This window comes from Strigops habroptila, chromosome 1 (genome assembly GCF_004027225.2).
Source record: "Strigops habroptila isolate Jane chromosome 1, bStrHab1.2.pri, whole genome shotgun sequence".
Lineage (NCBI taxonomy): Eukaryota > Metazoa > Chordata > Aves > Psittaciformes > Psittacidae > Strigops > Strigops habroptila.
This window is the reverse complement of record NC_044277.2, coordinates 79,970,584-79,994,159: the sequence shown is the minus strand read 5'-3', so window position 1 is coordinate 79,994,159 and position 23,576 is coordinate 79,970,584. Positions and strand designations below refer to the sequence as shown.

At 40.4% G+C, this 23,576-nt stretch overlaps 1 long non-coding RNA gene across 1 annotated transcript; it reads right to left on the bottom strand.

Moving 5' to 3' along the window:
* Positions 1-8,164: 8,164 nt before the first annotated feature.
* Positions 8,165-20,166, bottom strand: LOC115616009. Its single transcript, XR_003994202.1, has 3 exons — positions 20,049-20,166; positions 19,938-19,939; positions 8,165-8,181 (listed from the first exon to the last, which is right to left on the bottom strand). It is a non-coding gene; the product is annotated as an uncharacterized LOC115616009 (long non-coding RNA).
* Positions 20,167-23,576: the final 3,410 nt, after the last annotated feature.

Below are 23,576 nucleotides of genomic sequence, written 5' to 3'. Positions count from 1 at the left end.
AAGGATATATCTATTTTGTTCAGTGCTTGGTGAACTGAGATGTTCTTTCTAGACTCTGTGCAGTGCTCTAACTTAACTTTCATATCTACATATTGAAAAAAAAGGTAAGCCATATATGATAAATTTATGATGTTGGTTTTGCATGTTTCTTAAAACTGTTAAAGTCACAGTTCAATAATAAATCCAGTTGGCTCTGAGACTCAAACAGGCAAAAGCAGCAGAAAGAGGAATATTACAGCTCTCTTCCAAACTTACCACCTAGTGCAGCACAGCTCTTACCTTAAATTTCTCTGGTTTATCTGTCTGTCACCATGATATGGATCTTCCAGAAACATGGGACAGCTTTACCAGAGTACTGAGTGCCTCTAGAGACTGCTCAGAACAAGGAACTAGCAGGAACATAAACTTAGCAATAGCTGCTCTCCTACACCATCTTCTGTAAAGGGTAAAAACTTGGCATTGAGTTTTCTATATGAGGATCTCTGACGAAAATTTCCTACCTTCTACCACAGTTCCCTGAAACTTTCTAGACAGCAGTGCCCAGAACTACTTTTTAAAAAGTTTCTTATTCTCTCTTCAAGCTACCTCCTATTGGTATTCTAGTCGCAGTTTTTCATACTTTGGAACAACAGAAGTGATGAATAAGTATCAAAATATTACTTTATTTGCACACATTAATCACTTTGTGTGTCCTAAGTCGACATTACGATGTACTCTGCACTCTTATGCATGCTCTACAACAAACTGCAAAGGAATCCCAGATCTTTATTGGCTTCACATCATAAAAAATCTGTTCTCATTATTGTAAACTAATAAAAAAACCCCGAAGTCTCAGAAGTCCTCTCTACAACCTAAAGATGAAAGATTACAGAAAGTAATATGTAGTAAGTACTCATAGTAAGTTATGAAATGGCATAAAAATTAGGTTGTAAGCACCAAAGAAAGGAAGAGGGCTGAAATACTTTTGATAATTAAAGGGAGAGAGGAAAGCAACAACAAACAGACAGTAAGCTGTGATAGTTTGAGGTTTTAAGCTCTGACTTTGATTTATTGCCTTGTCTGGAATAGCTTACTGTCGTGGTTTGAGCCCAGCTGGTAACTCGGAACCACACAGCCGCTCGCTCACTCCCCGCCTTCTTCCTCCCCCGGCTCCCGGAGGGATGGGGAGGAGAATCGGAAGAATGTAACTCCCATGGGTTGAGATAAGAGCAGTCCAGTAAGTAAGGTATAATACAAAACCACTAGTGCTACCACCAATGATAATAATGATTAGTGAAATAACAAGGGGAAAGGATAGAATTGCTCACCACCCGCCGACCGATACCGAGCCCGACACGAGCAGTGATCTGGGTCTTCCGGGTAACTCCCCCCCGGTTTATATACTGGGCATGATGTGCCATGGTATGGAATACCCCTTTGGCCAGTTTGGGTCAGGTGTCCTGTCTCTGCTTCCTCCCGGCTTTCCCTCCTCCCTGGCAAAGCATGAGACTGGGAAAGTCCTTGGTCAGAGTAAACATTACTTAGCAACAACTAAAAACATCGGTGTTATCAGCGTTAATAGAAATCATGAAACAATTTATTTGTATGAAAACAACAGTAGCTTGGTGCGGGAAAATGGGGGAAATTAGAGACCACCTCCTCCCAATCCCCCAAAGTCACATTATAACATTAAGGAAACCTTAGAGTAAAATGCAGCTGCTACTTCCAGGATGGGATGAGGTTGGCATGCACGGAACCTACGTGGTGATAGCTCCCCAGGCAGCCCTGCAACCTTGACATATGCTAAGAGAAATTGAACAGAGGGTAGAGTGGAGCAACGGCCCTGCAGCCAGGCTCTGTTTTAATCCCTACAGGAGCAGAAACTTGAAGGCACCATATACTGGTAAACCACTGCCAAAAGCAGTGCCAAACAAGGAAACTATATTTGTATTTTTGAAAGCAAAGTAAGAGAATTTTGTACCCATCAGTAACAAAGCGTGTATGACTAGAGTCACTCAAGCTCCATAGTCATATAGTTAAAAAACTGAAACCTGTGTTACTATGGAAAAGCCTGGACAGATACAAGGGCCTCCTACAAGGGCAGGATGAGCAACGCTGACAAACAAAGAACTGGTAGTGGGTGAGGAGGCTTTGCCCTGTGTAAGTGGATTATGAAACAGGGCTTAATCAGGAAAGACTATCCTTGAAGCCTGGTACATCCTGGAAGCACATGGACATCATCAACATATGGCTTCACACATCAGCAAAACATGACTAGGATGTCCTTTCAAAGAAAATTATGTAACCTTATGCAAATTTACTGACCACTCCGTACATGGTAGGAAGGTTACAGGGAGTTACTAACCTGAATCAAATTGTATAAATATGTGAAATTAGGAAAGGGAAAGCAGGGTAGACTCCATCATAACTTCTGGGATCAGTCAACGGGCTGAACCTGTCTTCTCCCCCATAGGGACACCTGTTGGATAAAAACTTTATTTTATGAGCACTAAATAACTAACGCTAGCTGTTATTAGTTATTGATTAGAGTCTGGATGTGTATCACTTCAAGCTTGTTTTTTCTGACAGTCCCTATCACTGGCAATCTCTGAACCTTAATTTGTCACAATTTTGCATTAATAAAGAGTGTTATTCCGTAAACTGTTAGTCCTTCATGGGCACAGTTGCCAGCAGCAGGAAACATATTCGTATAAATTGGAAAGGCCCACTGAGGGGTCCCCCTTATGCTGTTGGCACATTTTCCTGAGCAAGTCAGTCGAATTGCCCTCCAATCCAGCAGGACTGGTCAGAGAAGTGTCTCTATGACAGGATGCTGACAGACTCGTCCAGCACAAGGGTCTTGGCTTTCCTGGGGCACTGATAGACAGATGAAACACCAGAGGCTGAGAAAATCTTCCTCCTCTCCTCCCTCTCCCCACCTTCCCCCTCCACCCCCCCCCCACAACACTTTGGATAATAATTTCAGAAAAAAATGAATTTTGCAACAGCTATAGGAAAAAAAGGGGACAAATAATATGCATGCACATAGGCTTTGAGTTTGCCTAGAAGGTGCTGACATGAGTCAAGTGAAAAAATGATCCACATCTTCCAGTCAGCTCCTTCAAGGAGGTCCCTTCTTAATGAGATAGAAGCCTCAAGACAAGATGGTGTAATAATGATGTCAAGTCTTTCTCCTCCCCTGATGAACAGTTTTCTCAAAAGTGCAAGTGCCTCTGCCCTGTTATCCATTCTTATTTATTCAGAGTATTTTTGCATGAGACTAAGTCCATTAAATGAGGCTTAAGCTCTAAGTACAAGCTTTATGGATACCATTTCTTATGGTGAGAGATGTGTGACAGGGAAGTTACAGGAGCTTCTCTTTTTCCTCCACAACTAGAGGGTAACTAAAGAGCATAAATGAATATAACCTCAGAGTTCTGATTTTTTTTCCTTCTACAGATCAGCATATACAGTTCTCTCTCTCTGTTTTCTAATGATACAACAATCAAGCAAAATAAGCATAGAATCAGAATATTATTTTTCAGTTTGAGTCATCAATTTGGTGATATTTTTCTTATACAGACAGAAACAAAACCCTCAAAGATCTCAGTGTGACCATGCATCTTTTATTAAAACTTTCACATCTCTTGGTACTTTCATTGAGTAGATTTTGATCTTTTTCCCCTTAATTAACTTTGACTGAAGTCACTGAGATAGTTATTTTTGTTCCATATATTTCAGAATATATCATACTTTAAAATACAAGTTATATATACCAAATTGATTATAAAATATTTTTGAAGCATAAAAGGTAATTTTAAATGGTGACATTGATTAGCATCCGTTTTACGTAGCTATATTTCAGCATACAAATACTGAGGCATGTATTTCTTGTTGTTTGTTTGGACTCTGTTGCTGGGCTGATAATAAAGTGTAGAGGCTTTACATAAAGCCCGAATCATCAGATGCAGAAAGTGAGCCTTAATATGACTGCTTCTACAGCTCAAGTAAAATGCAATTAACAGGGACATGTGGTCCCAAACTGAGCAGCCTGGATGGATCTTCTGATACCCTTTTTGCATTCCTTTTTAATATGTAGTACAGAGGTTCACAGTACTATTAAGCTGCACATCATCTCTCTTCATCACTAAACCTCCATTTTGAGATCTTTATGTCCTCTACCTCCCCAGCACTCTCACTATAAATTTTATTTTGAGAGCTGAGGGCATTTGGCCTGACCTCCCCTTGAAGCACTTACTTCTCCAGGTACCTGTGTCTAGTTCCTATACCACTGTCATCTCCTGCCTCATAAGTGCTCATCATATATATACAGGATTGTTTATGCTGTATTGTAATCTTGAGCTGGAAATGAGCTTCTTCATTGGCTGCCCTAAAGGTCTGACCACTTCTTTTTGTCATGCGTGTTTCCATGTCCTCTTACAGATTCATTCATCCTTTCTCACACCCCTTCCTTCTCCATCAGCATAGTATTTTATTCAGTGCAATGCACTATCTGTAACCCCCCTTATCTATAAGAAATGAAGGAACAGTCCATGATAGTAATATTATCGTAGAATCATAGAATCATAGACTGGGTGATCCTAAAGATCATCTGGTTCCAACCCCCTGCCATGGACAAGGATACCTTCTACTATGATGAGATGAGGCTGCTCAAAGCCCCATCAAACCTGGCTTTGAACATTTCCATGGATGGGGCATCCACACCTTCTCTGGGAAACCTCTTCCAACCCTCAGAGTAAAGAATTTCCCCCTACTATCTAATGTAAATCTACCCTTTTCCAGTTTAAAGCCATTACCCCTTGGGCCTTGAACACTTCCAGGGATGGGGCAGCCACAGCTTCTCAGGGCAACCTCTTCCAGTGTCTCACCACCCTCATAGTAAAAAATTTCTTCCTAATATCTAATCTAAATCTACCCTTTTTCAGTTTAAAGCCATTCCCTCTTGTCCTATCACTACATTCCTTTCGTGAAGGACCCCTTTAGGTTCTGGAAGGTTGCTATAACGTCTCCCCAGAGCCTTCCCTTCTCCAGGCTGAACAAGCCCAATTCTCTCAGCCTGTTTTCATAGGTGAGGTGCTCCAGTCCTTTGGTCATCCTCATGACCCTTCCCTAGACTCGTTCGAGCAGGTCCATGCCCTTCTTATGTTGGGGATCCCAGAGCTGAACTATCAATTCCTCTACTTGTTTTGCAGTCAGGTGCTTAGATTATTTACATAGGATGGCTTGAGGAAGAAATCATCCGTTGTCTGCCAACGTAAGGGATCTACTTGTGCATGGAGTTCCTTAGCTTTACCTTTTCCAATCCTACATTCTCAACTGGCATCCTTCCTCTAGCAGTTAAAGCTGAGTTATAATGCTGTATTACATTTACCTGTGTGTGTATGAAATGAGAGATTGAATATTCATTAGAACTTGGTCAAGCGTGGGATTAATCAGGTCTTCAGTGCAGCTATTAAGGTGCTTATGTGGGAGGCAAAAAGGAGAGGCAGGTTCCAGACCCAGCTCTGCTGTCTCTGACTACACCCAGTAAATTAGACACACCTGGAACTGCTTGACACTGACCTAAACTAATAAGGCATGTACTATGTTCATACTACTAAATGCTCTAACCCTTATGCAAATGGCCTCTTCTACTTCCTAAACAGTGCCTTGGAAGTGTGGATTGTCTTGGGTCAAGTCTTGTCTGGGGATGGCCTTATAAAACCATCAGAACAGATGACAGACTCCAACGCCCAGGAATATTTCCTGGCACTCTCTGATTTATTACTACTAATGAAGATGTAGTATTTAAGTAATTTATCTTATCATAGAATCGTAGAACGGTTTGGTTGGAAGGGACATTAAAGATCATGTAGTTCCAACCCCCCTGCCATGGGCAGGGATACCTTTCACTAGACCAGGTCGCTCAAAGCCCCATCAAACCTGGGCTTGAACACTTCCAGGGATGGGGCAGCCACAGCTTCTCAGGGCAACCTGTCCCTGTTCCTCACCACCCTTACTGTAAAGAATTTCTTCCTAATATCTAACCTAAATCTACCCTCTCTTAGTTTAAAGCCATTACCCCTTGTTCCACCAGTACATGCCCTTGTCAGAAGTCCCTCTCCAGATTTCTTGTAGGACCCCTTTAGGTACTGGAAGGTTGCTATAACGTCTCCCCAGAGCCTTCTCTTCTCCAGGCTGAACAAGCCCAACTCTCTCAGCCTGTCTTCATAGGAGGGGTGCTCCATCTCTCTGATCATCTTTATGGCCATCCCCTGGACTCGCTCCAACAGGTCCATGTCTTTCTTGCATTGGGGGCCCCAGACCTTCAACGCAACCTGGATGCAGTACTCCAATTGGGGTCTTATCAGAGTGGAGCTGAGGGGAGGAATCACCTCTCTGTACCTGCTGGCCATCCTCCTTTTGGTGCAGCCCAGGACTCATTTGGTTTTATGGGCTGCAAGCACCCACTGCCAGCTCACGCTGAGCTTCTTGTCAATCGACGCCCCCAAGTTCTTCTCCTTAGAGCTGCTTTGAATCCATCCTCTGCCCAGCCCATAGTTGTGCTTGGAATTGCCTCTACCCAGGTGCAAGGCCTTTCACTTGGCCTTATTGAACTTTATGAGGTTTGCACTGTCCCACACCCTCTGGATGGCAATGGTTGTTAAATCATTAGAAAAAACAGGTAAAATTCATAAAATAGTCTTTGAACTAAATCAGGCCCACTCTCATGGGTTTTATTTTAAAGAGGAAACAAGCAAATATACACATAAATAAAAATACCACTAAGATAAGAGAAAATTGTGATGATTAAATGAAGATTGCAATTAAGATTAAATCAGCAGTTTCAAATCATTCCATCACTTAAATTACTACAACAGGTAATCAAAACAAGAGATGACTGTAGCCTCAACTTGTGAAATTTAAAGAGGACGCTGCTTTCAGTTTATACCCCAGCTAGTGTCATAACTAATGCAACCTACTGGTTTAGGTAAAAACAAGCAAAATCATCTGCAGATTGCCAGTGTCACTTCTTTTTCGGGGCTTACACCATTACAATTTGATCAAGGCAGAAATAATCGTATCTATCTTCTTTATTTTGTAAGAATCCAGGCTGCCCTTTCCCACGTTAGAGTACTTTATGTTTGCTGTTTTCCTTCCTTCGACATAGGTATACAGAATATTACCTCACAATAAACCCACGCATGGCTGTTACTTTTATGTGATAGCAATCTTTTAAAAACGAGTATTCTTAACCCAGAAAGAGCTGCTGCCGTTGTAGTGACTGACATGTAGGTGTTCATCTTGCAATTACTGGATGGCCCACATCTATACACTCACATATCCTGCATAGTAAGAGAAAAATCAGAGTAACAGGAGACTAAAGAACAACTAATTAGTTTTTCAGGCTTAACTCACAAGCTTGTTATTTACTAGATGCTGAAGGCTTAAAATACAGGTGCATTATTCCATCAGTGTTTGGATAGGTTAGACAGTTGATTGAAGTATTTTACTTCCTGTCCCAACACCTATCTAGAGAAGAAAGAGCTCATACATTCAGCTGTTGTTACGACAGAAATAAAAGGAGAAAAAAAAAAAAATCCCACAACTTTTGCCAGCTTTGTTTTTATAGGAATTATTCCCTGTTTATTCAGCCTCAGAAATAATCTTTTATGATCTTATGACAGATTAGATTAACTGAAATATTAAATTATCACCTAAATTTGTTAGAAGCCAGCAGCTTCTGGACAATGCCTATAGTGTGTTATTGTTATAAAATACTGCACTGCTCAGAGTCCCCTGCTGACACTTTCTTCCTTGGACCTGTCAGTTGGCTACTTCCTATACTAGGCTAAATTCTAGAGACATGCTTCTTGTCCAGCGGTGTTTTATTTTTGGCTTAATTAGCATATTATGTTGTGCAAAGTCATATATCTTAAAAAGCTCATTTATTATGATCTGATCAGTTTCTTTATAACACAAATGCCCAAAGTCAAAGCAGAAAATCCAGCTGGACAGGATTTATTTAGTATAACATTAAAAGTCTGGAAGTAATTAAATTTTTATATATTTTTTTTTTTAAGAGATTCCAGAATCAGCTTTTTGTTTTACTGTTCTACATGGGACTTATGTCAGACATCCAGGATAACTGACCTTTCCTTTTCTTTATTTCCTTTCAAGCGCCCTCAAATTTCTTACAAACTTTGCTTTACCATCACTGTTTCTGTTTCAATGGTCCTAACGGGGTTGTTTATCATATTATTTAATAAAACTGTCCAATCTCAGATGCATCTACATCTTATAGCTTTATTTCAAAAAGACAGGATACCATTCTATTCTATCTTGTCAATACTACAACCTGCTTTGAAAATATGGAATTACTGTCAAAGATTACTTAATAATTTTCTTATCATTAACCTTACATAACCTTTCATGGCAAATGCTTTCTTTCAAGCCTCCAAATTATCAGATGCATCCTTTCTAGCGTTCGTTTCGTTTCAGTATAAGACAAGCTCAGTTGTGACTGGTTCACTATGTTTCTTTTTCTGACTTCCATGTCTGGGAAAAAAAGCAAAAAGCACAAGTAACATGAAAGAATTATGTAGACAGTACTGAAATGACCATTTTTTTTTGTTTAAATACACTTAGTCTTTGACAAATCATCCTTTTATCCATGTAACTGTTTGTTTGAGGGTTTTTTCCCTAGAATCAAGCATTAGGAAAGCAGATTTGGTTTTTCATGGAAAGTTTAATTTTAACTTAACATACTCCTACAGGTTTCAAGAGCATTGTCTTTTGAGTCCAGGGACTTTCTGCTGCAACATTTTTTATAACAAAAGCTGGCTTAGGCAATTTTACAACCCACACTTAATTTTGGTGTGAAAAAATCTGAAAAGTAAATTAATTTTATTTGTGCTAAAATAGACACAATTTTATGATGCATACATAGCCTTCTCCCTGTTGAGATCTGCCTGAGAACTATGACAACTATTTCTTGTTAAACATTGTAGCTGCCAATGGATTTGCGCCTGAAATATACCCACACCATGCCTGACAAGAGGTGATTTAAAAACAAATAAACATATCCCTTTTTGCTAAAAATGTTTCAATATGAATAATAATTAACTCTACATTTTCAGTTGGGGGAAAACAAAACCAAATTTTACAAATAAGCATGCATGCTCTTCCAAGAGGCTTTAAATACAACTAAATTTTAGTATTGTGAAAAGTGATAGTCTGCATAATGTAGAATAAAGATAAGTTTTTAATCTCTATTATTATTAAATCTACTTAATGTTTACCATGGTGAAGTATCTTACATATATATATACACAATAAATCAAAATTTCATCCATTATCCAAACAGCACATAAAACAAGCTACATAAAGTAGCAATGAAATCAAGGGGGTTTGTAAGTGTGATTTTGTATCCTTCAGGCTGGAGAACATATGAAAAATTTCAAGTTATGTGAAAAAAAAATTAAATTTCTCTCTTTTTAAAAGATAATATATTTGTGTCCATTATATTAAAAAGCTTCACTTTTAAAACTAAAGCAAAAATAATAGCTAATATTAATAATTCCAGTATTATAGAATACAGTAATCTCTGGTTTAAGGGGCTTGATCCTTTGAAATATCTTTATCTATCTAGACCTGATCATTATTCTATTATTTGATCACAGACATATCATCTTCATCATACTAGTATGCATGTCATCAAACTAGTACTTCTACAAATAGGAGGTTGATTTAAATAAATCAAAGTATTTGGGAAAAAGTCGTTATACAAGTATGTGACAATATGAAATGTAAATTAGTAACAAAATAAGGCAGTAAGGAAAACAGTGAAAGTAAACTGGATAGCTATTTGTAAATCTTTGTAAAAAGGAAGAAGTGATACACGGAAGTAAATTTAAGTTAAGTTAAACTTAGGCTGAAGTCTCACTGAAACACTTTTTTGTCCATTACTCAATCCTGCGTCCTACTTCTGTTTAATCGAGTAGAGTGGGCTTCAGCTCTCAGCTGGGTTTGGTCCATTTAACTACAGCAACATGTGCCAAGGTTTAAAGGACCTGTTACAGACGAATACAAGTGAGGCTCTGTTTCCTGCCAGAATTCCAAAAGTTCAGCACATACTGATTTCAAGTTAAAGGAACAGATTATTCATCACTTCTGCTAATTTCTTGACCTGAACTTTATTATAAGCATACACTTTTTATAAAATCCTTTAGTTAGGCACAGGCAGTATCATTGTGTGGAAGTTGCATGCATTGATTGTCAAGTAATTACATATATTCCCTATTTTTTTAATCAGAAAGTGTTTTCAAATTTTTATTTGGAAATACGTTTTCTTTCCTTTTAAACCATAATAGATATACAGGGAGACGGACAGACAAGAAAATGACAAGAGATTGCCTATTTCTCTGACAGAGTAATGAAAGCACTTTGTTTTCAAAAGGTAGCACAGAGAAGAAATGTATGTGCTATTTACGTAGATTTCAGCAGAACTTATATATGGAGCTTAACAGGCTATTTGCCTCACTTAACGTACAAAGCAATATAGATTACACTTAATAAGCCAGAGGTTTGACAGAAAACTGACAAGTAATAAAAACCAATGCAAGTGCTTAGGCTCCATGAAAATCAGTGTTACCTAAAACCAGATCTCGGAAGGCAGTAAGTAGCTTTTTAGAGCAATGAGCACTAACATGACATGTAAACATGCATATACACAGACATGCACACGTTCAGAGACTAATATTCCTGTACTTGCTGGCATTGAGCATTTTGCAGCAGCCTCTCAGTATCTTGCTGGAGTGCAGCCCTGGTAGCAGTGCTGAATCCGCCAAATGAAAAAGAGTTAGATGGCTCCTGCTATTCTATGGCAAATGGCATCACCTGCCATGAGATCATGTGCCAACATCTACAGCTACAGACTCCGTTCATACAACTCCTGGAAAGAAAAAAAATACATAAGCAGACGAAGAACACAGTATTAATGAAGCAGTAATACCTTTCCACTTAAAATCACGTCAGAACCAATCTACCTTTCCCTTCCCAAAAAAAAAATTCATAGGCCAAGTATTAAAAAAGTGCATAAATGAATTTTCAAGCACTAGAATTTGCTTTCAAAAATAAACACAAGAAGCACAAGCTACTTCACTGTTCTTTTTTTTATGCAACAGCGTAAGGCAAGTGGAGCTCAGCTAGATCAAGAGCCTAAGCAAAGGAGTAAAAGTGCGCAGTCCTCTCATTTGTCTCATTTGATACTGTGCTGTTGAGCTATCATCAAAGCTTTTCATCCAGTGAAAGAGTTCACCAGCAGCAGGGTTATGGGAAGACAAAAAATCAGCAAGGTAGTGATCTGAGAGAAGAATGGGAGGCACATGCAAAATTATAAGATAGAAAAATGGGTAAGTCATGATCCCCAGTAGTGATGGGGTCTGAGAGCTCATGACAATGTGCGAGTGAAAAAGAAAGTTAAGAGCGTCCAAAGAATGAGGCCAGAAGAAAAGAACATGGGTATACTGAGTATTTAAGAAATCATGGATGAAATGACCAATGCAGATTCTTTGTGATTATTCAAAAATAAGGAGAATCGAGAGATGCCAGGCTTTCAAATAGTCTTATAAAATCATGGATGTGTAGGAGAAGAAGATATTTATTGCTGAGGAAATAAATGAACAGAAAGGTTTCTGGTCAAGTGGTGAAATACAGACTAGAATATCTAGCCAGAAAAAGGTGTTGGAAGGTGTCGTAAACACAGTTTCAGACGAAGCGGATGGAGTGGAAACTGGAGAAGTATGATCTGCCTATAGAGAGAAAAAAAAAACAAACCAAAACCAAAAACTCACAAGCAATTTATTTAATCCATCCATTTAGAAATGGAAGGAGTGTGTATTGCTGGTTGTGGAGGGGAGCAAAGAGGGTCAGCAGTCACATGAGAGAGAAGAGAAATATCTTGAAGTTAGTGACTGAGGAAGCCTCTCTGTCTAAAAAATTAGTTGCCTGTGCTTATATATACAGTCATACAATCTGAAGTTCTAACCAGCTTCCTATTTTGTGAGCATATTATTATCAATATTACAGATTAACGTAATGCTGTCATAATGCACTCCAGGCTTTTAAAATCAAGTGGTAATGGTTTTCCCCCTAAAGATTCTATTTTATTTCCAGTCAATATCACACTTTTTTCGCCCTCACAAGGTGCTGCTTTCTTTAGTTAAATTAATCAGTTGAATATCTTTTCTCAGCTTGGCCTCAAAAAAGCAAAAATTTCTCTGTTTGATCTACAGATGATTGACTCATATTGCTGATGAAACCTTACTGGTAATTTACTTATACAGTGTCCTGGTTTGAGCCCAGCCGGTAACTCGGAACCACACAGCCGCTTGCTCACTCCCCCCGCTTCTTCCTCCCCCCGCTCCCGGAGGGATGGGGAGGAGAATCGGAAGAACGTAACTCCCACGGGTTGAGATAAGAGCAGTCCAGTAACTAAAGTACCTTACAAAACTACTGCTGCTACCACCAATAATAATAATGATAAGGAAAATAACAAGGGGAGAGGATAGAATTGCTCACGACCCGCTGACCGATACCCAGGCTGACCCGAGCAGTGATCTGGGCCTTCCAGGTAACTCCCCCTGGTTTATATACCAGGCATGATGTGCCATGGCATGGAATAACCCTTTGGCTAGTTTGGGTCAGGTGTCCTGCCTCTGCTTCCTCCCGGCTTCCCCTCCTCCCTGGCAAAGCATGAGACTGAGAAAGTCCTTGGTTGGAATAAACATTACTTAGCAACAATGAAAAACATCGGTGTTATCAGCATTGTTCCCAGGCTGAAAGTTAAAAAACACAGCACTGCACCAGCTACTAAGAAGGAGAAAAATGACTGCTATAGCTGAACCCAGGACAGTATCCACCCCTTATTCCATACCATTCATGTCATGCTCAGATCCCACATCTCTCAACACACCATCACCCCTGTCCCATATATACACATATATATACACCCACACCCACACACAGAGAGAAAGATATCATTCCCTAGTCCATGGACCGATCCCTGTAAAATTGCTAAACTCATCCAGTCCATGATGTCAGGCTCCATCTCTTGTAATAGTCTTTCAGGGCAGGAGGGACGGTATGTAGTGTTGGATTGTTGCCTGCTGATGATACCGCCAAACTCATCTGGTCACTGCTGAGCTCGTCTGGTTTCCTCAAAATTCATTCTTTGTTGAGGTGGTGATCGGAGGGAAGTCAGGGTCAATTGCTGGCGACCCGAAGATATGTAGCTGGTGGGCTATAAAAGTGTTATAGAGCAGGCAACAGCGTACAATTGAGTTCATTGGCTGTTTTTCCCCAAGATTAAATCCCCTTGAGGTACACATCGGACTTCCCCATCTTTCCGCATTACCCACCAAGTATATCCAGGTCCCTGAGCAAAAGCAACCCCACGAGTGGGTTTGCCTTTACCTGAAGCAGGAATAACCCAGACTATCTTCCCCAACAAATTCTTTATGTGCACCACAGGAACTTTATCCCCCTCTATAGAACATAAAAGTTCTGGTTGGGCTGGGGCAGCCCTGTTGGCAGATCCCCTGGTGTTGACCTGGGTTCAGCTATAGCAGTCATTTTTCTCCTTCTTAGTAGCTGGTGCAGTGCTGTGTTTTTTTAACTTTCAGCCTGGGAACAATGCTGATAACACCGATGTTTTTAGTTGTTGCTAAGTAATGTTTATTCCAACCAAGGACTTTCCCAGTCTCATGCTTTGCCAGGGAGGAGGGGAAGCCGGGAGGAAGCAGAGACAGGACACCTGACCCAAACTAGCCAAAGGGTTATTCCATGCCATGGCACATCATGCCCGGTATATAAACCGGGAGGAGTTAGCTGGAAGGCCGAGATCACTGCTCGTGTCGGGCTGGGTATCGGTCGGCGGGTGGTGAGCAACTGTATCCTCTCCCTTTGTTATTTCACTAATCATTATTATCATTGGTGGTAGCAGTAGTGGTTTTATACTATACCTTAGTTACGGGACTGCTCTTACCTCAACCCCAGTGGCAAGCACAGCAGCTACTCAAACCCCGACAGCAACAAACAATGCAGCTGTTGGTGTTACTCAACTCCCAAGCACAACAGCTGCACCAACCCCGGCAACAGACACTGCAGCCAGTCCAACTCTAGTGGCAGACGCTGCAGCCACTCCAACCCTCGTGGTAGACACTGCAGTCACTGCAACCACAGTGACAAACACTGCAGCTAAACCAAATGGCCAGTTTGTGACAATGTCTGTTGCCCCTGTAAGCAAAAGCAAACGAGAGGCACAAAGAGCAACCCACGAAGCGAAGAAAGATGAAGACCCAATGCCATTACTACACGGAACAGCATCTGAACAAGAGTTACTACTACGTGGATCAGAGGAAGAGGAAGAAGAAGAAGAGGTGACTTCTTGACCCCGGACCTCAACCGAGCTGCGGAATATGCGAAAAGATTTCACCCGTCTTCCAGGGGAGCACATTGTCACCTGGTTGCTCCGATGCTGGGACAATGGGGCCGACGGTCACGAACTAGAAGGTAGGGAAGCCAAGCAGCTGGGATCACTTGCTAGGGAAGGAGGACATGACAAAGCGATTGCAAGAGAGAAGCGAGCCCTCAGTCTTTGGAGGCAGCTCCTGGCAGCTGTGAAGGAAAGGTTTCCCTACAAAGACGATATTACGAGTTGCTCAGCCAACTGTACCACGATAGAGAAAGGCATCCAGTCCCTGAGGGAATCAGCCATTATAGAGATGATCTATCATAGGCCGGATGCCAGGAACACATCCGTAGATCCAGATGAAGTCGAATGTACACGACCCATGTGGCGGAAACTTACACGGAGTGCGCCATATCATGTGCCTACACATTGGCATCAATGACCTGGAATGACAGAGTATCACCAACAGTGGATTACCTGATTCGTCAACTCCGAGAGTTCGAAGACAATCTCACCCCTTCCATCATTTCAGCTGTGGAAAAACTGTCCCAGGAGTTCAAACAATTGAGAGACGATTTATCCGATCTATCCAGCTCCCCACGTGTACCAGCCCATGTCTCAGCTATTAACAGAAGGCGCCCTGCTGCTCAACAAAGAAAATATAGGAGGTACACGCCACAGGCCACCCTATGGTTTTACCTGCGGGATCATGGAGAAGACATGAGAAAGTGGGATGGAAAACCTACCTCAGTTCTGGAGCAACAGGTGCATGAACTGAAGAGGAGAACAATGGCCAAGGATGATCCTCCCAGGAAAGCTGCTGCTCCAGTCTCTGGTGAGCAGTTTCCCAGATGGAGTGGAAGAGCTGATTTTACTCCAGCTCCTGTGATAAGGAATACTAATCCCTTTCTACAAGACATAAGTGGAGAATTTTATGATCACTATTAGAGGGGCCCTGCCTCCAGCCAGGTGGAGGAGAGGGATAATCGGGTTTACTGGACTGTGTGGATCAGATGGCCTGGCACATCAGTCCCACAGAAGTATAAGGCTCTAGTAGATACCGGTGCACAGTGTACCCTGATGCCATCAAGGTATTAAGGGGTGGAACCCTGGGTGGAACTCCAGGATTTCTGGAGTGACAGGAGGATCCCAAGCATTAACTGTACTGGAAGCTGAAATCGGCCTGACTGGGAGGAAGTGGCAAAAGCACCCCATTGTGACTGGTCCAGAGGCTCCATGCATCCTTGGCATAGACTATCTCAGGAGAGGGTACTTCAAAGACCCAAAAGGGTATAGATGGGCTTTTGGTATCGCTGCCTTGGAGACAGAGGAAATTAAGCAGCTGTCCACCTTACCCGGTCTCTCAGAGGATCCTTCTGTTGTGGGGTTGCTGAAGGTCGAAGAACAACAAGTGCCAATTGTGACCACAACAGTGCACCAGCGGCAATATCGCACCAACCGAGACTCCTTGATTCCCATCCATAAGCTGATCCGCAGACTGGAGAGCCAAGGAGTGATCAGCAGGACCCGCTCACCCTTTAATAGCCCTATATGGCTAGTGCAAAAGCCTAATGGAGAGCAGAGACTAACAGTAGACTATCGTGGCCTGAACGAAGTCACACCACCATTGAGTGCTGCCGTACCGGACATGTTAGAACTTCAATATGAACTGGAGTCAAAGGCAGCCAAGTGATATGCCACAATTGATATTGCCAATGCGTTTTTCTCAACCCCTCTGGCAGCAGAATGCAGGCCACAGTTTGCTTTCACTTGGAGGGGCATCCAGTACACTTGGAACCGACTGCCCCTGGGTGGAAACACAGCCCTACCATCTGGATTGATCCAGATGGATTGATCCAGACTTCACTGGAACAGAGGCAAGCTCCAGAATACCTGCAATACATTGATGACATCATCGTGTGGGGTGATACAGCGGAAGAAGTTTTTGAGAGAGGGAGGAAGATAATCCAAATCCTGCTGAAGGCCGGTTTTGCCATAAAACGGAATAAGGTCAAGGGACCTGCACAGGAGATTCAATTTTTGGGAATAAAATGGCAAGATGGATGCCGCCAGATCCCCACAGACGTGATCAACAAGATAACAGCAATGTCTCCACCAACTAACAAGAAAGAAACACAAGCTTTCTTAGGTGTTGTGGGGTTCTGGAGAATGCACATCCCAAATTACAGTCTGATTGTAAGCCCTCTCTATCACATGACCCGGAAGAAGAATGATTTCAAGTGGGGCCCTGAGCAACAACAAGCCTTTGAACAAATTAAACGAGAAATAGTTCATGCGTTAGCCCTTGGACCAGTCTGGGCCGGGCCAGATATGAAAAATGTGCTCTATACTGCAGCTGGGGAGAATAGTCCTACCTGGAGCCTCTGGCAGAAAGCTCCAGGGGAGACTCGAGGTCGACCCCTTGGCTTTTGGAGTCGGGGATATAAAGGATCCGAGGCCAGCTATACTCCCATTGAAAAAGAGATACTGGCAGCCTATGAAGGGGTTCGAGCTGCCTCAGAAGTGATCGGAACTGAAGCACAGCTCCTCCTGGCACCCCGGTTGCCTGTGCTGGGCTGGATGTTCAAAGGCAGGGTCTCCTCTACACATCATGCAACCGATGCTACATGGAGTAAGTGGGCCGCACTAATTACACAACGAGCTCGAATAGGAAATCCCAGTCGTCCAGGAATTCTAGAAGTCATCATGGACTGGCCAGAGGGCAAAGATTTTGGGATGTCACCAGAAGAGGAGGTGATGCGTGCTGAAGAGGCCCTACCATATAACGAACTGTCAGAGAGTGAAAAGCAATATGCCTTGTTTACTGATAGGTCCTGCTGTAATGTGGGAAAGCATCGGAGATGGAAGGCAGCTGTGTGGAGTCCCCTGCAACAAGTTGCAGAAACTGCTGAAGGAGAGGGTGAATCGAGTCAGTTTGCAGAAGTGAAAGCCATCCAGCTGGCCTTGGACATTGCTGAAAGAGAAAAATGGCCAAACCGGCTGGGCTCAAACCACAACAGCTACATTTGCAGTGTTAGATTGCAGTAACAAGCAGGCATTCTATCTAGAATAAGACCTTTACAACTCTAATATAATGACGTAGTATAGAGAAATACACGCCTAGTACAGTAACAGAGGCCTTGAGAAACGGAGGTACAAGATGCGGTGTAGAGGAGTCTGATGGGATGAGAAGAAAGGGGACACAGGTTTGGCACTGGAGATCCTACAACTACCAACAACTCTCCAGTGGTCAGTTAAAGAAATGCAGATCCAGCGTTGGGCATACCTAGTTTTAGGGATAACAAAGAGAACAAAGAAATAGTATCTGATGCATAAAATCCACTACATATAGTATATTTGGATGTAACATGGAACTGTAAAGCAAAAGAGAAGAAAAGCTATAAAAGCATGTCAGCATGGATTTGAAAGTGACCCTAAGCAGAAGAAAGGAGAGTAAAAAAAGATACAAGAAAGAGGTAGGAAGACAAGAAGAAATCATCAACATGAACATCATAATCTTCCCAAAGAAGGACTCCATATGCTGGCCACTCACAATAGCAAACTCCACTACAAACGCCATTGTGAAACCACTGACTCCAGGACCTAGAGGAACAGAGAAAGTGGGAGCATAACACCCAGGAAAGTGCTAGAAACTGAGAAGTAAGTTACAACTTTAATTGTATTATTGCTATTATTGCAACTTTTTTGTATATAAGTGCACTACCTGTATTGTTATTCTTCTTTTTTTTCTATAACAAGTGTATCTAGACTATTAAGATTATACTAACAGTTCATTGTTGGCTTTAATTATATATTCAGTGTGCGCTTGCAGCCCAGAAAGCCAACCGTATTCTAGGCTGCATCAAAAGAAGCGTGACCAGCTGGTCAAAGGAGGTGATCCTGACCCTCTACTCTGCTCTCATGAGACCTCACTTGGAGTACTGTGTACAGTTCTGGTGTCCTCAACACAAAAAGGACATGGAGCTGTTGGAGCTAGTCCAGAGGAGGGCCACGAGGATGATTAGGGGGCTGGAGCACCTCCCATATGAAGACAGGCTGAGAAAGTTGGGGCTGTTCAGCCTGGAGAAGAGAAGGCTGCATGGAGACCTCTAACAGCCTTTCAGTATCTGAAGGGGGTCTACAAGGATGCTGGGGAGGGACTCTTCCTTAGGGACTGTAGTGGTAGTACAAGGGGTAATGGCTTCAAGCTTAAACAGAGGAAGTTCAGGTTACATATAAGGAAGAAGTTCTTTACTGTGAGGGTGGTGAGGGACTGGAACAGGTTGCCCAAAGAAGTGATGAATGCTCTATCCCTGGCAGTGTTCAAGGCCAGGTTGGACAGAGCCTTGGGCGACATGGTTTAGTGCGAGGTGTCCCTGCCCATGGCAGGGGGTTTGGAACTAGATGATCTTAAGGTCCTTTCCAACCCTAAGTATTCTATGATTCTATGATTCTATGATTTACAAAGTGTGCCTCCTTTTTGCCTTTAAACAGTATTTTGAATGCAACAACAACAACTTTCCCTTGAAGTTTATAAATCCCACATAAGGAAAAAAATCTGTTACATTCTTTGTGCTTACTGGAGGGCTATAAAATTCTATTCCAAATGGAATATTGGCCACGATGGCATTGTTTGCATTAAAAGGTATAGGAGTCAATAAAGTGTCTAAAGCTCTGATTGATCCTATATTATATGCATAAGAGACTTGCAAGATAATTTGAAATGTTGAGATGAGTACTTGTGGCTACTTATATTTTCCCTGTTTTGTGCTCTTTTTCCCCACAAAAAGCTATGTTCTAGATTATTGCCTGACAATGCAATCTACATATCTATTCAAATTGAGTTCCTGGGTGTATTTTACAATTGGCTGTCAATTCAAGCTGTGTGATACACCTCAGATAGATACAAAAGCTTAAGAAGCAAAATTCTAAACCAACAAAGCTGGAGGTAATGAGTATTTCCCTTTGCTCTAGTTATATTTAGCCTAATTTTGAGGCTATTTATCAGATTTGCATCCTCAGTACATGTCCCTTATCACGTATTTTCAGTGCTATTCTTCTGCTTCTTGACTATATTCAAAAGCCTTTGTAAACAATTTCAAATATTTTTATAAAAAACAGATCTACTGTTAGAATTTTTCAGTTTCTCTCTTTAAGATTATTAGGATGTTAGTCCATCTGTTTAACACCTTTGTGAACTACGTTCTAGTTTGCAAAACCAAATCAAACAACATAAATGAATTTTCCAAAAAAACAGAGAAATAGTGTGAGATAATATTTTTATTCCAAATTTTTCTGATCTGGCCAGAAGAATAGTATCCCACACAGAAAAAAGAAAATGGGCACAGCAGGTTTACCACTTCTCATGCAGCAGCTTAGGGCTGGCCTTCCACCGAACCCATCTGATCTCCTTCCTACTGTGCTTAGCAAGTATAATATTATCAATATACGTTGCCCTATCAATCTGGCCAATCGAAAACCAAACATCTCCAATCCTCATACAAATCCTTATACTGGCATTCTCTGCCTGTGAAGCAAGCACAGGACTAGCAATACTAGTAGCCTCCACACAGATGGCTCTGACCACTGATGCAACCTAAATCTCTTACAATGCTAAAAATTATTCTACCAACAGTAATACTACTTCCAACAGCCCTTCCATCACCCCTGAAATTCCTATGGCCTAATACCACAAAGTACAGCCTGCTGATTGCCACCCTAATCCTGAAATGATTAATCCCATCATATCACCCATACAAAAATCTTCTCATGAAGATTATTTCTTCTTGTGCAAAACAAGGCCAGAAAAAAGATGAATGCAGCATTATGTTAATATCAGTACATACAGATACACACAATAGGGAGGGGATAAATTAAGGTAAATCACATTGTAAATGTAGCATTTTTTAATGTATGAGTAGTTGCTTTCAGAAGAGGAAAACTGAACACTGTTCAAATTCACCAGAACTTAAAATAGAAAAATGCGATAAGCAATCCATCTTTACTTTGCTTTTAATACGTTAGTAGGATATGAGTTAGCATGAATCTTTAATAAGCAAGCTACCAGAGTAAAAGTTATAGCTTGTAGTACAGGGACTTGCTAGCACAGGTTGAGAAGAAGCAATGTGTTGTGTCTGGGAAACAGTATGGGATTAGTCTATACTGGCACACTCTCATTTTTCTCCACCAGCTTAGGAGCCAGAGCAGCACATCTTGCATCCTGAATCTGTAGGTAGTGGAGTGCATTCCTGCATATGCATAAGTCTCCATGTATATGGATTATTCCAGGATGAAAGTTCCTCTTCCTCTAAGACTGCTCCAAGTAGAGTTTTTTGCCTGAGCTTGAATCTTCATGGGTATTTAATATAGCAGGTTAACAGATCCCTCAGACTTAGTCAAATGGAAAAAAAAAAAAAACAAAAAAACCCCAAAAAATCAAAACCACAGAACTGCTAACAACATTCAACAGTACCTTATGAGGAAAGTATGTATGCTCTGGAGGTCTTTTCTGCCGGCTAAATTTCAGGTGTCAGTAGCAATTTATAAATATTATAACCCTTCATTTAAAAAAAAAGAATTTACAGTGATGAATGTTAGTCACACAAAACAAGTGCAATAAGCTTGCTATTTTACATAACATAATCCACACAGCTCTATCTCACAAAGGCACCACAGCTGTTCTGTAGGTTAGCTAAGTCTGATTTAGATATGCAGTTAAGCAGTCATCTCTAATTCCTCTCAAATATTTGGATTTAATCCCTGCTTACATATAGATACTTTTTTTCCAAAGTATATTTTTACAGTCTTCAACAGAGACAGTATTTTTTGTTTATTTTGTTTTGCATTGAGATGATATGTTCAGGTACCACAGTTGCAGCTGCTAGAAATTACACAAATAAGCATCTGTGTCTCTGATTTCCACTTTCTTTTTTTCGCTTCTGCTAAATAGTTTGCTTGATATTAAATATTTTTCCTGATACGTTACAAATTCCCTAGCCAGGCTTGGAGAGTTCAACACAGAAATTCAAGTCAGAAGACGTATTCAGGGCTTTGGAGAAACATGAATGTCACCACAAGTAAATGACAAGAGTGCTGGAATGACATTCTTCAGGAAAAAGATCACAAGCAAAACTTCATTCACATTTTGCCTCCATAAGAATATAAATAAACATCACATAACTTACTGTTCTTATGTTTGTAAGTGATATAACATACCCAGGCTGCGGTAGGAGCTATGACTTCACTTGCAATTGTTACTCTTCAGGGTTTGGATACATACAGCATTGTAAAGGAAAGTATTCTGAAAATGCAAAAAATTGATTATTTCAGCATATGATATCTGAACACAAATGAATTTGTTTTAGACTATTGGTTTCTTGATTTATACAGTTTATATTCATAAAGTCTGAACTTTTTTTGAGTGCTTTTTATACAACCGTGTTCATGTTCTGTGTGTGTACGTCATATAAATGAGCAGCTACATCTCTTGAACTGTACCGTTGCTATAATATTATCATAAAGACAGTAATTTTGTTAGATTTGGAAGTATAGATCACATACATGAGTATTTCATGAAACACTAGCAGTTGAACTATCAGTATTGTCCTCTAATTAGAAAATATAAAATAGTGATATTAATACGCTTTTGGTCTTGTGTTAAAAGTGTTTTTTGACTAAATATTTATATTTGAGCAACACACAAAATAATATAAAGACAGCATTTTTTTTGGTTGATTTTGTCAAGTGGTGACCCTTGAAGTATCAGAAAAACCCCAGAGTGGCTACTATTACCTATGCATGTCATGCAAGGGGAAAAATCTTACTATGAAATGTCTGGAGGATATTTGTAAGGAAGGTTAATTCCTTTCAGTTTTGTCTGAACCTGGTAGCATGTGAAGAACAATTTGTATGGATGAAAATGACAGTGGATGTAGCTGATGATACTACTCATGACAGAAAAGAAAGTACATCAGTTAGACAGTATTTAAACAAACACATAAATTGTTCTTTTTAGCATCTAAAACAAAGTACTAATTTTCCTTTATAGCTAGACTCTAATCCTGCTTTGCAATATAGTCTTATCATTAACAAGACAGGAAAATATATATTTATTTAATAGATTTCTGGATGACTAGATATGGGTCATAAAAGAATGTTACAGAGAAGAGAAACTGACATATTTCTATCTGGAAAGTAAATATAGCACTTGAAGTTCTAAATTACTATAGGTGAAGTAAGAGTGAAGTAAAAGGTGAACAGCTGAGAAAAATCAAATAGACAAAGAAATTGTTCCATCCCACCAAAATATATGTTCTCAATGAAATGCTTATATTTTGCAAAATTACTTTTCAACTCAGGTTTTATTTTTAGAACCCTCTAAATTATAGATTCCATATTTTTTGTAATACTTCACAAATTGTAAATTTTATCCAAACTGTGTACATTAAAAATGCCTATGAATTAGCAGCTCAGTAAATATAAAGCTGTTTTGTAACTGATTTTTTTTTTTTTTTTTTTTAAGTTGGGCAAGGTGCATTGTTAGTCAAGAGTCGTTTTGGATAAAAGGTATGTTCTTTCAATTATAGTAGGGTGAGGTAAATTGCAGTATCTAGTGGGATTTCTTAACTGGGGAGATACAAATAAAAAAAAATTTAAAAAAAGAAAAAAACAAGTCCTTCTTCAGCACTGTGCCTGCAAGTGGAAGATCAAGGTCCAAAAATAATCCTCCAAATTATACTGGGTTCTTGAATTCTCCAATTCAGTAAGTCAATCTCTTTCAGCCTCATATACAGCAGAATCATAGCATTTCCACAACCACATGATCCTTTATATCCTGCAAGAACAGCCAAAGCTCAATTAAATTAAAATAATCAGTCTTTTGAACATGGAAGTTTAAGTAGTTCGCTACAGTAATTTGAACTCCTCCCTATGTTTCCTCCACAAATGACTTCTGTTGGTTACTGTCTGAAATTAACTTTTCAGTTTATAACCAGATTTTAAACAGAGATTAGAAAGAGCAGATCAAATATGTCACATACTGCTCATTTCAATGCAAGAGGCAGAGGCAAGTAACTCCTCATATCATCAACCATACGAGGTGGTATTATGGAGAATTTAAAAAGCT